Below are 16,012 nucleotides of genomic sequence, written 5' to 3' on the forward strand. Positions count from 1 at the left end.
CTTAATGACATCTCTTTCACACCGGAGGTAATTAAACAACATTTACGGAAACTACGCAACAATTCATCGCCTGGTTTGGACGGACTAACCTCCTTTTTCCTAAAACAATGCGCAAATTCTGTAGCAATCCCTCTATCCCTTATGATGAATACTTCCTTTAATCAGGGTTATCTCCCTTCATCGTGGAAATTGGCTTCGGTTACTCCTATTTTTAAGAAAGGCAATAAACTTGATTGCAATAATTATCGCCCAATCAGCCTAGTACCTATTGTCAGCAAGATCATGGAAGCCATTATTTCCGAAGCTATGTCTGAGTTTCTCCTTCACGAAAATGTGATTCCTCGCCAACAACATGGTTTTATTAAAGGTCGTTCAGCAATCACGAATTTACTCCATTGTGTTAACGATTGGTCGTCATCTTTAAACGATCGGCATCCTGTTGACGTAGTCTACTTAGACTTCTCCAAAGCTTTCGACCGTGTTCCCAAGCGTCGACTACTAGCTAAATTGGATCACTTTGGTATCCGCGGAAAGTTAAACCTTTGAATTCAGAATTTCCTATCTGATAGGTATTTCCGAGTTCGTGTTGGGGAAGCATATTCATCAGATAAACCTGTCAAGAGCGGAGTTCCACAAGGATTGGTACTTGGACCACTTCTCTTCTGTGTCTATACAAGCGATCTTCCACTCATTATATCTAGTAAGGTTTCCATTTACGCTGATGATACCAAGTTGTACGTTAATCCTATTGTTAACCAACATGTTCTTCAACATGATCTCGATACAATATTGAAGTGGTCCTTGGAATGGTTACTTCCTCTTAACATTGAGAAATGCGTTGTACTACACATTGGCAAGAACAACCCGTCACTACCGTACTTTATAAATGGACATCCCTTAAGCTCGGTAACCTCCCACAACGACCTCGGAGTGATAATTAACAGTGACTTAAATTGGTCGGAGCATATTGTGTCGGTGTGTAAACGTGCAAACTCGAAACTATTTCTGATACGTAAGTGTTTTACACGTATTTCTTTAAATTCCATGTGCAGACTTTATTCAATATACGTCAGACCTACTCTTGAGTTTGCAGGACCGGTTTGGAATCCAGATCTCGCTCGTGACAAGGTATTAATCGAAAATGTGCAGCGTAAAGCTACAAGACTCGCATTCGGCCGCGTAAGACCTTGTTATGAAGATAGACTCACCATGGCTCATCTAACGACATTCGAGCGTCGACGTCTTCGAGGTGATCTAATTTTGTGCTTCCGAATTCTGAAATACAACTTTGGAAACCTAAATACCATGTTTACCATAAACCGAGATGATAGATTAAGAGGCCACCAATACAAATTAAAGAAGGAGCAGGCAATAGCACGGTCCAGAGTAAACTTCTTGCCTAACAGGATATTTAATATTTGGAATAATTTAGATCGAGACACCATATCAGCAACTACAGTGAATACGTTTAAAAACAGACTGGATACGACAATATCTCATACATAAAAATTGCACGATGTTAAATTTTCTATGGATATTTTACTAATATCTCTTATTTTATGTAACTGTCAGTAGTTATTTTACATTGTTATTTTTCTTTGTTTTTGGGCATAATAGGAGCTTGCTCCTCTGCCCTTACTTGTTATGTAATAATAATAATAATAATAATAACCTTTGCGGAATTACGCTTGTTCAACAGGCTTGTAATCAGGCGCAGATACAGGGGTGGGGTCAACGGGTCCTTGACCCCCTATTGTATTTAGTCTATAAGTATTTTTTTATTATTTATTATTTTTTTCTGTTAACTCTTAACTTTAAGCCATCAGTACAACACTAAAATACACGACAACCGCTTCCAAAGAATTGAAAGAAGCCATAAAATCTAATAAAATACCCTTCTCTGAAAAATAATCTGCAGGCGCATTTGTTTGGGGATCGGTGGAACCATAAATAACGGAAATATTTTTCTTAATTCAAAGAATAACAAAAATAATATTTTAAAATGCAAATATATTACACTGGGTATAAACCTTATCTCATGAAAAGTCACGTTTCAAATTTGCGATAAAATAAAGATATAAAAATTTGTATTTTACTAGATAATCCATGCGTACCTACCCATTGATGGTGGAAAGGTTAATCTTTATGGTAAAGAACGACAAGTGAGATTAATAGTCGTGAATTGTCTATCAATTCTTTTGATACCGTAGGTATCTGGAATTATATTATAGTGTATTTTATCCTTAGAGTAAGTGTGAGTCGTATAACTAAATCTGGAAAATATAATATTTAGTCACAAGCTAGTAAAAGCAATTCAAGAATTCTTAAAAATTGGCTAAACCCTGTTGCCAAATCTATTCGCTAAAAAAAATTTTCTAATAATTTTAATTTTTCGGTAGAAAAAAAATCGGCAGATTAATTTGAAAATTAAGAATTTTGATTTTTCTGTAAAAAAAAAAGGAGAATTAGGTAGATCGGTAGAATAATTATTTTGGTAAACAGTTTGTACGGATGTGGCAGCAGGATTATTGATCTGTAATTTTCGAGTTTGTGCTTGTCTCTTTCTTGTGTAGTATTAGTACCTACGCATTTTGCCAAGAGGTTGGAATAGCACCCCCAAAGAGACACGTGTTCATTAGGATTTTAACTGCCTCCAAAATTGTTTGACCTCTAGCTGTAACCATCTTCTTTGTTATTCCGTCGTCTTCAGGAGTTTTTCTATTTTTCGTCTCATTTAAGGCACTTATAATTTCCTCGTTAGTAATTTTTGGTAGTGTTTCAGATCCTATATTTAGTATTATTCGTTCCATTTCGTAGGTTTCAGGTATTGCTGCACTGGACGAGTATAATTTCGATTGGGGTTATTGAGACCAATTTGGGCAGACACAGAGTTTGCAGCCGTGTTCGTTCCCTACCCTTTACATTTTAATTTATGGGTACAGAAAAGTCAGTGATTTCTATATGGTCTTCTGGACCGTTTTTTCCCGTGTCATTTCATTTCCACAAGATTACACGAAAGGAACGATATCAGAATGATGTCTTGTTAGGAGCAACAGTATGTCAGCATTATTTAGGCAATATGTTTTACTCTACCCTTTTTAAGATTATATGAATATTCTAGAAAACATCAAAAAACGTAAAAATAAATTAGAAATATATAATTTAAAATTTACCAATTAAAATCGTTAGGACGATTCGGTTATTTTTAAACGAAAGACCTCTACATTTAATCGATACAATTCAGGAACTTGTTCCTCCTAAACCTGTTGATGCCTTCAAAGTTTAAAGTCGTTAATATTAATTTTATTTGGCACACGATAACGATGACAGTTCGAATGGTTTTCTCAACGTTTGTCGTGGCAACGATTAATTAATCACACTCTGGTACTAATTTAATTATATCACACGTAGGCAGTAGTAGAGTCTGTGCATATTATTGACATACTTATACAATCTGACAAGCTTGTAATTTGGCAATTACAAGAATTTTTGAAAAAACGTCGCGTGTGATTTTGCCAGTCATAAATATACAGAATGTCCAGAAATATTACATATATAGGCATATAGTTTATACATCGAAACTGGTCTAATTAATATTAAACATTTCCTAGCAAAGATTAATGGAATCGTTATTATCGAAATAAGAAGAACGTGAAATCCAAATTTTTTTATTAGGGAAATAACACATGATATGATAAATCACAAAAAACCGCGCGACTAGGTATAAATAATTAACAAAAATTAGTATGTGTTTAGTGAAAGTGTTCAAAAATTGAAATACTTATCCAACCTTATCAAGAAATACAAAACTGAAAATTCAGAGTCGCAACCAGACCAGCAGTTACATACGTAGGGATGGCAACGATGTATCGATGTATTAAATATATCGATATATTTTTAAATTTTATCGATATTGAACTTTTGATATATCGAAACATATATCGATATTTGAGATTAAATGTATCGTCCGCACAGGATTAATATTGGTAGGGGAGCAAAGTATGCTAAATGTGCAGTCACTCGAGCGCTTTGGGGACCTATTGGGTTGTGAAGAGTAGGTCCTAAAACCAAAAAAAGTTAACAAAAGTTTTACATTTTAGTGGGCGCTTGCCATTTTTTAGTTTAATTTTCCATTTCCAACAATCGTTTCTTTCGATTATAACGCCACCTATCCATAATTCAAAAAAATGTTTCGAATAAAAGTTACTTATTTTTACGTAAGGAATCCAAATCTGCAATAAAAAAATGAAAGCTCCTATTTAAGATTTTTAAGTAACCCCCCACCTCACGTCCATGGGGGATCGTGTTTGGTGCCATTCGATAGATTTTTAAAAAATATTGAATAAGTGTATTTTACAGTTTTTCGATCTGATGTTCATTTCGCGAAATATCGCGGGATTCGTATTTAAAATATTAAATTTACCCCCCACCCCTCTCCGTGGGAAGTCGTGTTTGGTATCATTCGATAGATTTTTAAAAAATATTGAGCACGTATTTTTTAGTTTTTCGATCTGTCAATCATTTCGCTAAATATTCGCTTTTTTTCTGTGAAACTTTTTGACTCACTCATTTCCTTAGGCCCCGCTCAAATCGTCAGATTTTTTAACCCGCCATTACACGCGCTATGAGGAAATCCCTCACCATATTTGTTTATAACCAATGAAATTGTGTAAACTAATACGATAACCTTAAGCACCCAGGAATGCCTTAAGCATGGTTTATGAGAGGGTATGAAAAAGTTATAGAATATTTTAGGCGGCCAGTGTGCTGTGTGATAGTTGAAAGAAGAGACATCCCTCTTCAAGTGAGGGAATTCCTCACTGCGCGTGCAATCACAGTGAAATCACGTTTCTATTATCTCAAAGAAACTTTTAGGTTTTTATTTAATATTTAGGTAGGTTTAATTAAAATATTATTGTTTGGATTAGGTTAGGAACAGTAGCACACCGAGAGGGGGGTTTGGGGGTTAAAATCCCACCCAGAGCATATAGAAATATATATGAAAGAAAGTAGGAAAATGTAACTTGTCTTTCAAAAATAATACAAAAAACTTTCGGTGCCCAAGCAAACCCCCTCCCCCCCAGAGGAAAATTCTAGGTGCGCCACTGTTTAAGAACCCATTTTTAAATTTACCTATTCTAATTGGGAAATAAGCCACAATTTAACTTGAAAAATTGATTTTATTGACGTTTCGAATTCCACCTCGGACGTCGTTATCAAAATACAAAATATTAATAGTTAATTATATAAATGCCACAAAGAAATAGCTTCAGAACAGTTTTTAATTTTAATTTGTATTTCTAGTAAAATGAATTCGCGTAAAGAACGTTAATTTCTTCAGTGGCTTGCTGAAATTAAAAATTAAGAAAACTTGCTTTTGATCTATATTATTTTTACTTTTGTTTTGTTAAATTTATAAAAAAAATTGGTTTACGAGTTTCTATAATATGTGAGTACAACCCATTTTATATTTGTACATGTTGACATTCATTCTTCCTCGAAATAAGTCGAATTTATGTAGGTGAGGGCGACGCTCATACGCGTGCAACCACGTCACAATAGAAGACGCGTGCAACGGCGGGTTAAATATACACTCTTTCGCATGTACTTAACTTACCGTATCTTAATCTGACAATTTCGAGTTTTTTTAAGGATAGATTTCTTTTTTCGGGCCCCCCTTAACGAACTCCCCTGTGTTAAGAGCCAATATATGGTAGAGGTACATCTGCAGAGTACCAGGTGTCTCCCCATATGCTAATCTGACGCGCTCGAGTAACTGCAAAAATCCTCGCTTGGGCTCCCCTACCATATAGCATATTGGCAAAGTATAAAATTAAATCGGCAAATTTCGGGTAGTGCAATATAATCTTTTAAAAGTTTAGTACAATAGGGCAAGCTGTCTCAACCATCATAACATTATTTCAATTTTAATATTTTTCACGTAGTAACAACCTTCATTCTTCTTCAATTTTTCACCATCTGTGAAATTTTATAATAGTTGTATTGTATTTATGTACTAAAACTCACGATTACTGGTGTTGGATGTTTTTATTTAAAAAAAAACAAAATTTGTTTAATTTTAATTAAATCTACATCTGCAATAACGATTGCAGAAGTGGAAATCGAAACGTTAAATAAATTTAGTTTCAAACTTAAATTGTGTCTTATTCCCAACAAAAATAGTAAGTTGCATAAGATGCCACAAGAAAATAGCTTTACAACAATTATTTCTTGTTTACAACGTACAATAATTTACTTTTTATGTTATTTAATTGCACAAGAATATATCGATAGATTGAATATATCGATATATTTTTTCCGGTATATATCGTTTATCGATATCTTCATTCGATGTATCATATGATACGATATATCGATTTATAATTTATTTTTGCCATCCCTATACATACGCAGCTGAGACAATGTGCCTCACAGATAAAAATGAAAAAGAATAAGAATATTCGAACGAAAATATCTCATAATGATTTTGGGCTTTGGGACCTATAAGAACGGAAAACGGAGAAAAGTGAAAAAGAATGAATTATTAAATAACAGACATAATAAAAGAAGAAGATAAGAAGAAAGACAAGGTAACGACCTAGAGAGGGATGACCAGGTCGTCAGACATATCAAAACCGTGAAAGTACATAACTAGACTTCTGCACAGATTGAAAGCCAAGTCTCAAGAAAAATGCGGAGTGAAAGCCAATCAGAGGGCTCTAAGTAAGAACGTGCATTTGTAACATGTTTCTAAAACATTATCCATCATTCTATGGAGTCCCTGCGCACTATCTGCCAGCAATACAATATCATCTGCGTATCTAATATTGTTTATAAGTTGGCCATTTACTGTAACTCCATCTTGTAATTCGTCCAGGGCTTCTCTAAAGATAATTTTAGAGACGGTATATTTTAGTATGCAATAATTGAACTGTTGCTTTTTATTGGATATATAAAATTAGTCTTATATCCTATCCATCAAGTCCTGATATTTTTAGTCCCAATTACATATATGCTACTTTGCCAAATGTCTCCTTGAAATCAATGAAACATACATACACATAGCAGTTGACATCCCTAGTTCTCTGTATTCTTCTTCATCTTAAAGTGCCGTCTCCTCAATGGAGATTGGCTACTACAATTGCAAACTCTTCTCTGTCTTCAGCTGTTCAAAATTTAGCCCTGTCCATTGTCGGATGTTTTTGAGTCACGATACTCTTTTTCTTCCTAGTCCTCTCCTTCCTTCGATCTTTCCTTTTACTATAAGTTGAGCATATTGGTACTTATTATTTCTCAGTATGTGGTCTAGGTATGATGTTTTTCTAACTTTCACTGTGTTGAGAAGTTCTCTTGCCTTGCCTATTCTATGCAGCACTTCTTCGTTTAAGGTATGCAATGTACACGAAATTTTGAGAATTCTCCGGTAGATCGACATTTTAAAGGCCTCCAACTTATTTACGGTTGATGTTTTAAGGGTCCATGGTCCATGTCTCAACTGCATAGAGAAGAGTCGACCAGACGTAGCATTTGGATAAACGTAGTCGAATTTCGAGTTTTTTTTCGAGAAACACAAAGCATTTTTTGATTTTTTTGAAAGATTTTCTGGCCTGTTCTATTCTCGATTTGATTTCTAGATCAGGATTTAGGCTGCTATCGATCCAACATCCCAAGTACTTAAATCTATTGACTTGTTCTAAAATGTGCCCATTTATTGTGCAAGGTTGAGGTACGTTTTGGTTTTTTCGGATTGACATCACTTTGGTTTTTTTAATATTTATTTTCATACCAAATTGCTCACAGGTCGAGTTGGTCTTGTCGATGAGTCGTTGTAGACCCAAGTCGGAATCCGCAATTAACACCGTATCATCGGCGTATCTGATGCTGCTGATATTTACGCCATTCACCTTGACTTCATCCTTGGAGTCCCCCAGCGCCTCTTTAAATAGAAACTCGGAGTAAAGATTAAACAGCAGAGGTGTCTTTTAGTTCTTTAGTAAATTGATGTCTTTTCCATCTAAACCGACTTCTTGCAAACGTTCTAATAGTAGGTCGTGTCTTACTCTATCAAATACTTTTTCGAAGTCTATAAAGCATATAAATATATCTTTCTGTTTCTGTTGGTCGTAGCATTTTTGCGCGAGAACTAGTAAATTAAAGAGGGTTTCCCCCGTTCTCTTGCCGGGAAGTGTATTAGAATCTCTCTGTATTAGAACGTGCAAACTGAAAAGTGCTTACCTCGTTCCGAGTCGTCATCTAAATCCAAAATTGAACTTGACTAAGGTGTTCTGCTAATTTGGTGTATATGTGCGAGTTAATGAGAGTAAGGAGTACTTTAAGTAGATGCTTCACCAAACTAATTAATCAATGTTCTTCACATTTTATAGCGTTGGCTTGTTTGAAAGTGGAATGAATATTGATAGTAACCAGTCTTTTGTTAAATGACTAGTCTCATACATATATTTATATTAAATTACAATAAGAGATTTGCAGAAGAACCGAAAATTCGTGTAAAGGCTAATGTAAGATGTATAATAAATTGGCTGCAGTATGAGTGGTATAAAGCAGATGGGTTCCAGAGAAGAGAAATGATTAATATTTACAATTATATTTTGTTAATATTTCTTTTATTTGTAATCAAACATGGGAACAAATTATGTGTCGCTCGAATAGCGTGATAAGTTATTTCTCTGATATAATAAATTTTTGCCTTACAATTTCAATGCTGATTTCTCTACCTTGGTCATTGTTTACATTTGCCCAGATTCCCCGATATTTGTAGTTATTCACACTTTCTACTTGTTTTTCCTCGATATCTAGCCTTCCTACTTAGTCCAGAAAGCCACTGCGCATCCGCTAGGAAAAATATTCTAATTCGGATTTTTTGCACAATCTTACTCAAAAAGGACCCCTTTTAACAAATTTGCACGTTGACAGGACCAAATCAAACATTTTTTAAACGTTTTTTTTGTTTTTTTCCTAAAATTATTTTTTTTGCATGGAACAAAATTTTTATAAGTTTTCTGGATCATTTCAAACAGAAAAGGTCTTTAGTGACTTTTCTCTAAAGTTGATAGTTTTTGACATATAAGCGATTAAAAATTGAAAAATTGCGAAATCGGCCATTTTTAACCCTCAAAAACTATGTGAAAAACTGAAAATTTGAATGTTGCCAAGATAAGTAGATATTCTTTGAACATCGATTGATGAAATCCCGAAGAGTTTTTTGCAATACAATGTTCAAAACTCCTTTGTTTTTTAATTGCTAATCAAGCGTGCGCGACACTATTTTCCACCGACAGTATGGTGCAAATGAAAGGAATAAATTCGTTATTTCGTAAATCGGCAACTTTAAGGAAAAATTCCAAAACAGGTCGGTTTTTATTTTTAAGTTATGATATTGTGGCATATATAGTATACTAGTGACGTCATCCATCTGGGCGTGATGACGTAATCGATGATTTTTTTAAATGTGAATACGGGTCGTGTGCTGGCTCATTTGAAAGGTTCTTCAATTCTCTATTTAGTAATATAAACATGTACATAATTGTTTATACAGGGTGTCCAAAACATTTTTATTAAATTAAATCATTTGGAAAATTGACAAAAAAATTAAATTATTGGACACCCTGTAATTATGTAAATGTTTATATTACTGAATAGAGAATTGAAGAACCTTTCAAATGAGCTAGCACACGACCCCTTTTCTCATTTAAAAAAAACATAGATTACGTCATCACGCCCAAATTGATGACGTCACTAGTATACCATATATGTCACAATATCATACTTAAAAATAAAAATCGACCTGTTTCGGGATTTTTCCTTAAAGTCGCCGGTTTACGAAATAACGAATTTATTCCTTTCATTTGCACCATACTGCATACACATGCAACGGTGGAAAATAGTGTCGCGCACGCTTGATTAGCAATTAAACATCAAAGGAGTTTTGAATACTGTATTGCAAAAAACTCTTCGGGATTTCATCAATCGATGTTTAAAGAATATCTACCTACCTTGGCAACATCCAAATTTTCAGTTTTTCACATAGTTTTTGAGGGTTAAAAATGGCCGATTTCGCAATTTTTCAATTTTTAATCGCTTATATGTCAAAAACTATCAACTTTAGAGAAAAGTCACCAAAGACCTTTTCTGTTTGGAATGGTCCAATAAACCTAAAAAAATTTTGTTCCATGCAAAAAAATTAGTTTTAGGAAAAAAACAAAAAAAAAAACGTTTAAAAAATTTTTGACCAACTTTTGGTCCTGGCAACATGCAAATTTGTTAAAAGGGGTCCTTTTTGAGTAAGATTGTGCAAAAAATCCGAATTAGAATATTTTTCCTAGCGGATGCGCAGTGGCTTTCTGGACTAACTGTATGTTGTTTAGAAGTAATCATGAACTTGATTTTCTTAACGTTCATTCGTAGTCCATATTTTATACTGACTTAATTTAACATATTTACTAATTATTGTTGAGTGCTTCTAGACGGTCGTGCAAAGCTAGACTGCCAAAATAGCCGTATCGTCAGCTAATCTTATGTTGATCAAGATTTTTCCGTTTATTGATATACCCTGTTCTTTCTCTGATATTCCTGACTTAAAAATAGCTTCGCTGAACAGATTGAATAACAATGGAGACAACACGCAACCCCGTCTAACACCTCTTTTGATTTCTATAGTTTCTGTTCCAAAATTTTCGATTCTAACCAATGCTTTTTCATTCCAATACATTATTTTCTTTTAACAGTTCTCCAAGTTTCTCATGTCGCATTCATGTCATTTCTTTGCTCGAGAACGTTACAAGCGACTCTCTCGTTTCTAGTGCTCCTCTGAATCCAAAATGGGTCTCATCTATATCTTGTGTAAAAGAAAATGAATTGTCTTCCTTAGTTTTTCTTTAGTATTGCTAATCAAGAGTCAGAATAATGACAATTATTTAGATAGGCCGAATATAAACAACCGACATGAGTTATAGAATTTAGTTTTAACGTTACACTGAATTAATTAAAGACAATAATTGTCTTAAAATTAAACGACCAACCCAGTGTTTCAACAGTAGCATTTTACTTGATGTGTAGCTTATTGAATAATATAATTGATATCGTTGCCAACAGGTCATTTATTCGGTTAAACAGTTCATATGTATACAACAAAGGTGTGCCTTATAGTTGTTTATGACAACGTTAAATAATTATTTACAAAGTATATTTATTTTACTTCATTAAACTACAGTAAATAGATAAAGATCTACGTAATAGGCCAGTCAATGAACGTAAAGTGTAATTTTCAGTGTCACCACAGAATAGGGAACTTGCACTAAAAAATTTTTTTGCATAAAATTGTTAATTTATGTTTAAAAATGTTATATTCAAAATATTACGTCTTAACAATGAATAGTGTACGTACAACATCTTATCAAAGTTCTGCGCCTAAAATTTCCGTTTCAAATACATAACTTCAAAAGCGCGAGCTTGGGTCTGACGTCACAGGCCACTCTTATCGTTTTTGCCCGTTCGGTGGGCTATTGATTTGAATGCAGTTTGCCATTGCCAGTTGTGCGTGTCGAATACTGTGACGTTTGCTCGGTATTTATGTTATTGTATTTAGTGTAGTTTAGTGTATTTATTGTGTAATATACTTTATCAAAATGGAAAACAAATCTGCGTAATATAAGTACTGTATAGTGCCGGGATGCAAAAGCACAACTGTCAGAACATCCAACAAACATTTTTTTACTCTACCAAAAGAACCAAAACGTCGATTAAAATGGCTAAAGGCATGTAGGCGAGATAAAAAGGATATTTCACAAAAAAGCATAGGTCTTTATGTCTGTGAGGATCATTTTGATGTAAGTATTTATCTAATTAGGTACCTATTTTCTACTTAAAAAAAATATTAGTTATCGTTTCATGAAAAGTGCCTACTTATACTTGTTTATTTGTTGCAGTTGGAACAAGATATGGATAACTATATAAAATTCAAGATTATGGGTGGTCCCAAAATTATTAAGTCAGGTGTTGTCCCGCACATATTTGATTATCAACCAGACAGAAAACGAGCTTTTTCTCAGCATGTGAGGGAAGCAGCCCTTAAAAGGGTTAAACGACAGCTTCTTGAAGATGCCGCTTCTACATCTAAGTCTGTTTTAGAGGACAATGATGATAAGAGACAATGTGATCCTAGTTTCACAAACTTAGTACAATCAGGACCTGAATTAAACCAATCAGCTTTACCTCAAAAACTCACATCAACACAGACTCACATCAAAATAAGAAGTAAAGGTATTCAGTGCAAATTTCAAAGGAGTGTTACAGTCGGGTTGTCGCCATTGAAAATACATAATAAGGATGCAGGAACTTCACCTATAAAAGACTTGCAAATATTTGAAGATACAAAAAGTGAATCAGGAAGTTCTGTATTTGAAGAGTATAGTGAATATAGTGGTAGTGACGACTGTTGGTACAATGAAAGTGATTCTTTATCTTGTGATGAAGATACGAAAGAAGAGGAAGCAAAACAATTTAAAAGTTTGTCTGTGAAGTGTACAGTGATGAAGTTACAATACAGACCTAGACTGTATATGGGGCTACCAGAATATGCATTTTACACGTTTCAATTAATGGAAAAATATTGTAAGACTCAAACAATGCATCTATTTTTAACTCTTAAAAAGATAAGAACAGGACAAACATTTATGTCTCTTGGAGATGATTTCGGCATAAGCGAAAGCAATGCATCGAGAATATTTGCAAAATCAATCTGTTCCATTACTTAGTAAATATTTAAGATCTTGTATTTTTAATCCCCAAGTGAGTTCAGTTAAATTAAACTTACCCTTAGCATTTCGAGCTCGTTATAGTAAAGTATTTTGTATTATCGATTGCTTAGAAATTGAAATCGAAAAACCATCAGATTCTGTTAAACAGTCCTTAACATGGTCTGAATACAAAAAGTGCAATACTCTAAAATATTTAATTGCTTGCACTCCTGATGGGATTATTAATTTTATTTCTACTGCTTTCGGTGGAAGAACGTCGGATGCAGTTATTCTTGAACATATAGACCGGACTCTCAAAGGAGTTTCGTTTGAAAAAATTGCAGACCAGATTCTGACTTCTGAAATGTGTTGTTGTAACCCTGGACTTTAATTTCACAGATGTTGCCAGTCTGTACTGTGGTTCCCCCTCCCCCCACCCCACCCGCTCCAATACTTCTTAATATTTTTTTTTCAAAAAATTCTACAGACTGTACAATAGCACCAGTAAAGTTAATTTTAAATTTGAATCGATCTCTTAAATATGACCTACATAACAAAAAATGAAACATAAAAATCGGTTCATAATTGATGGAGTAATCGCGTAACAAACATAAAAAAATCATACAGATAAAGGCTTGTATTTGCGATGAAAAAAATAAAGATGCGATGAGATAAAAGCTTCTTTTATTGTTCAATCTCAAATTAATCCCTTAATTTGTAATCTCACATTTTTTCTTAACTTCCTAAACTTTTATAGTTTCACCGTGTATGATTGAAACATTGGGAAACATCGAGTAATATTTTAATAATTAGAGTCCATTCAACCTGCAAACTTAATAAAATGCCAAATAATATATTTTCCAATTGAACTTTACAAGTTTTGCAATAGCTTACTTTAAACTGTAGTTGCAATCTTTCAACATGCAAAGTCCGTAGTTCGGTTGTCATGCAACTTATCGATGAATTGTATATTTTGACGAGATTATAAATTAACCAAAGGGACTATTTTGGGTTGCAGTCTAATTGAAATAGTTACCTCGTTAACAAGTGCGTAAGTCGTTGTTAGAAGTTACGCCGAGTGTAATTATTATCAGTAGCTGTCATTAAAGGCAGTCTATCATAGAAAGTTACCTGAACATCATATATAGTGTAATTATACGTAGCTGTCAATAAAACCATATTTTTTACTCCAAACTCAAACATTTATTTACCATCGTCGATCGAGAAGAAGCGGACAAAGGGGCATTACAAAACAATTCGATCCTTAGATCTACGTCGAATTGTCCATTTATTGAAGTCTATTAAAAAGACTATTGCCGGACTTACAGCCATTTTTTCATAAGAAGGTTCCTACTCACCCCCACCTCTTATTTGCCAAGGTAAAATTAAACTTGTGAAATCAAATATGCGCAGAATTTTATGAAGAATACGATGATTGGATTTCCAGTGCCCTTTCATTAGGTAAATTTTGTAAAATTTTGATTTTTTAAGTTTTGATATTCAATAACGCCATCTAGCGGTGAGCCTACAATTATGAAAATAATTTCCAGGCTTTTCCCGAGGCAACTTTTGTTATAAATATTTTTTTCTCAAAGCTGTACTATAAACGGTTCCTGAGATATGGCCGAGAGCCGTTCTTATTGGGACACCCGGTACATAAAAGACATAAATAATAACTTATATGCATTAAGTTCACTTAATTTTATTAACTAGCGGGTTTTATTGGTTGAATTTGTCTGTCGATAATTAAGTTTCATGTCAGCTAACATATTTTAATATTTCAACAATTTTTTTAAATTTTGGACCCCGTTGGGGGGAATTTTCCCATTTCCCCCCCCTCTTAGAGCCGCCACTGGTTCTGTCAAAAAATTGTAGTAAATCGTAATTGCAACAATTTCAGTCTTTATACTTTTTGTCGAAAAGTTGAAAATGGGGAAGATATTGAACAAAAACAATTGCTTTAAAATCAATCGGGTCTTACGCTCGCGCCTTTACCGCATACGTACTACCTTAAATCTTGATTTTATCAAAAAAATTAAGAAGATCGAAATTGTGCAAAATTTAATTCTCCTCATTTTTGTATAGGTTAAAATTTGTTGTAAAAGTAATAATAAACGAGATAATCCAATAAATCAATAATTATGCTTTAACTGTCACTGTTTTTCCCCAAACTCGGAAAATATGGACCGCACGAAAAAAATTATAATAAACGAAATTATATAAAATCACATTTTAAACAATTCCAGTTTATATATTTTTTGTCGAAAAGTTGAAAATGGCGGAGATATTGAGCAAAAACGGTTCTCGTTTAAAATCAAGATGGCGGCTAACGCAACGGTCAAATTCAGTCGAGATTTTAAATTTTTACTTCTATTGACCCCCCTAAAGATTAAAAAAATAAAATTTGGGGCAGCTCCTAATGCAAGGTCAAATGGTATCCCGACTGGGCTACTAGGGAAGTGGACGAGGCGCGCAAGGTCGGAACGTCAACGCACCGCGCATGCTCGTGGCAACAAGTATTTTCATACGGCTAAAGGTACCAATAACCCGTATCAAAACTCAAATCACGGTCGGCAATTTTTGCAAACGATTATCCGTTTCGAGCCTGCACTAATAGTGGTTTTTCAAATGTTCTTCCACTGAAAGTGGCGGTAATGGCTGACAGGGGTTTTAAACACATAGAGCATTTGTTAGTTAACATGTATTGCCAATTAATTAGACCACCAAGTGTATCTTCAAGTACAAAGCTTACAAAAAGTGAAGGATTTGAAACAAAAAGAGTAGCTAGTTTAAGGATTCACATTGAACGAGTTATACGTAGATTAAGAGAATTTTCTTGCTTATCCCCCCATGCCTGTATTGATAGCAAATTGATATCACATACAGATAATATAACAAAAATTGTTTGTGCACTCATAAATTTACAGTCAGGAGTAATATCGGGAAAGTAATTTTAAATTGATTTTTTTGTATATCTACTCAATGATTTTGTGATCGAAATACAAGGAAAATACGATCAAAATACTAGGAATTTTCAATTAAAGACGATTAAAATGTACTATTGTACTTAATAGCTTTTTTTTGAAAACCCCTCGTGAGTAATAGTACTTATACGTTATAAACACATTAGTCATTTCTAAAGATTTATAAATTTCACTTTAAAGTAAATAAACTGATTGTAGAACGATGCAAGAATACAAATAATAGCTGCTAATTTTCATTTAAATACGACTAAAATGTAATATACCCGTAATACC

The 16,012-nt window shown here is 33.8% G+C and overlaps 1 pseudogene; it reads left to right on the forward strand.

The window, feature by feature from the left end:
• The window catches only part of LOC126885550 (uncharacterized), a 42,640-nt pseudogene extending 26,876 nt beyond the window's left edge, over positions 1-15,764 (forward strand).
• The last annotated feature ends 248 nt before the right edge of the window (positions 15,765-16,012 follow it).

This window comes from Diabrotica virgifera, chromosome 5 (genome assembly GCF_917563875.1).
Source record: "Diabrotica virgifera virgifera chromosome 5, PGI_DIABVI_V3a".
Lineage (NCBI taxonomy): Eukaryota > Metazoa > Arthropoda > Insecta > Coleoptera > Chrysomelidae > Diabrotica > Diabrotica virgifera.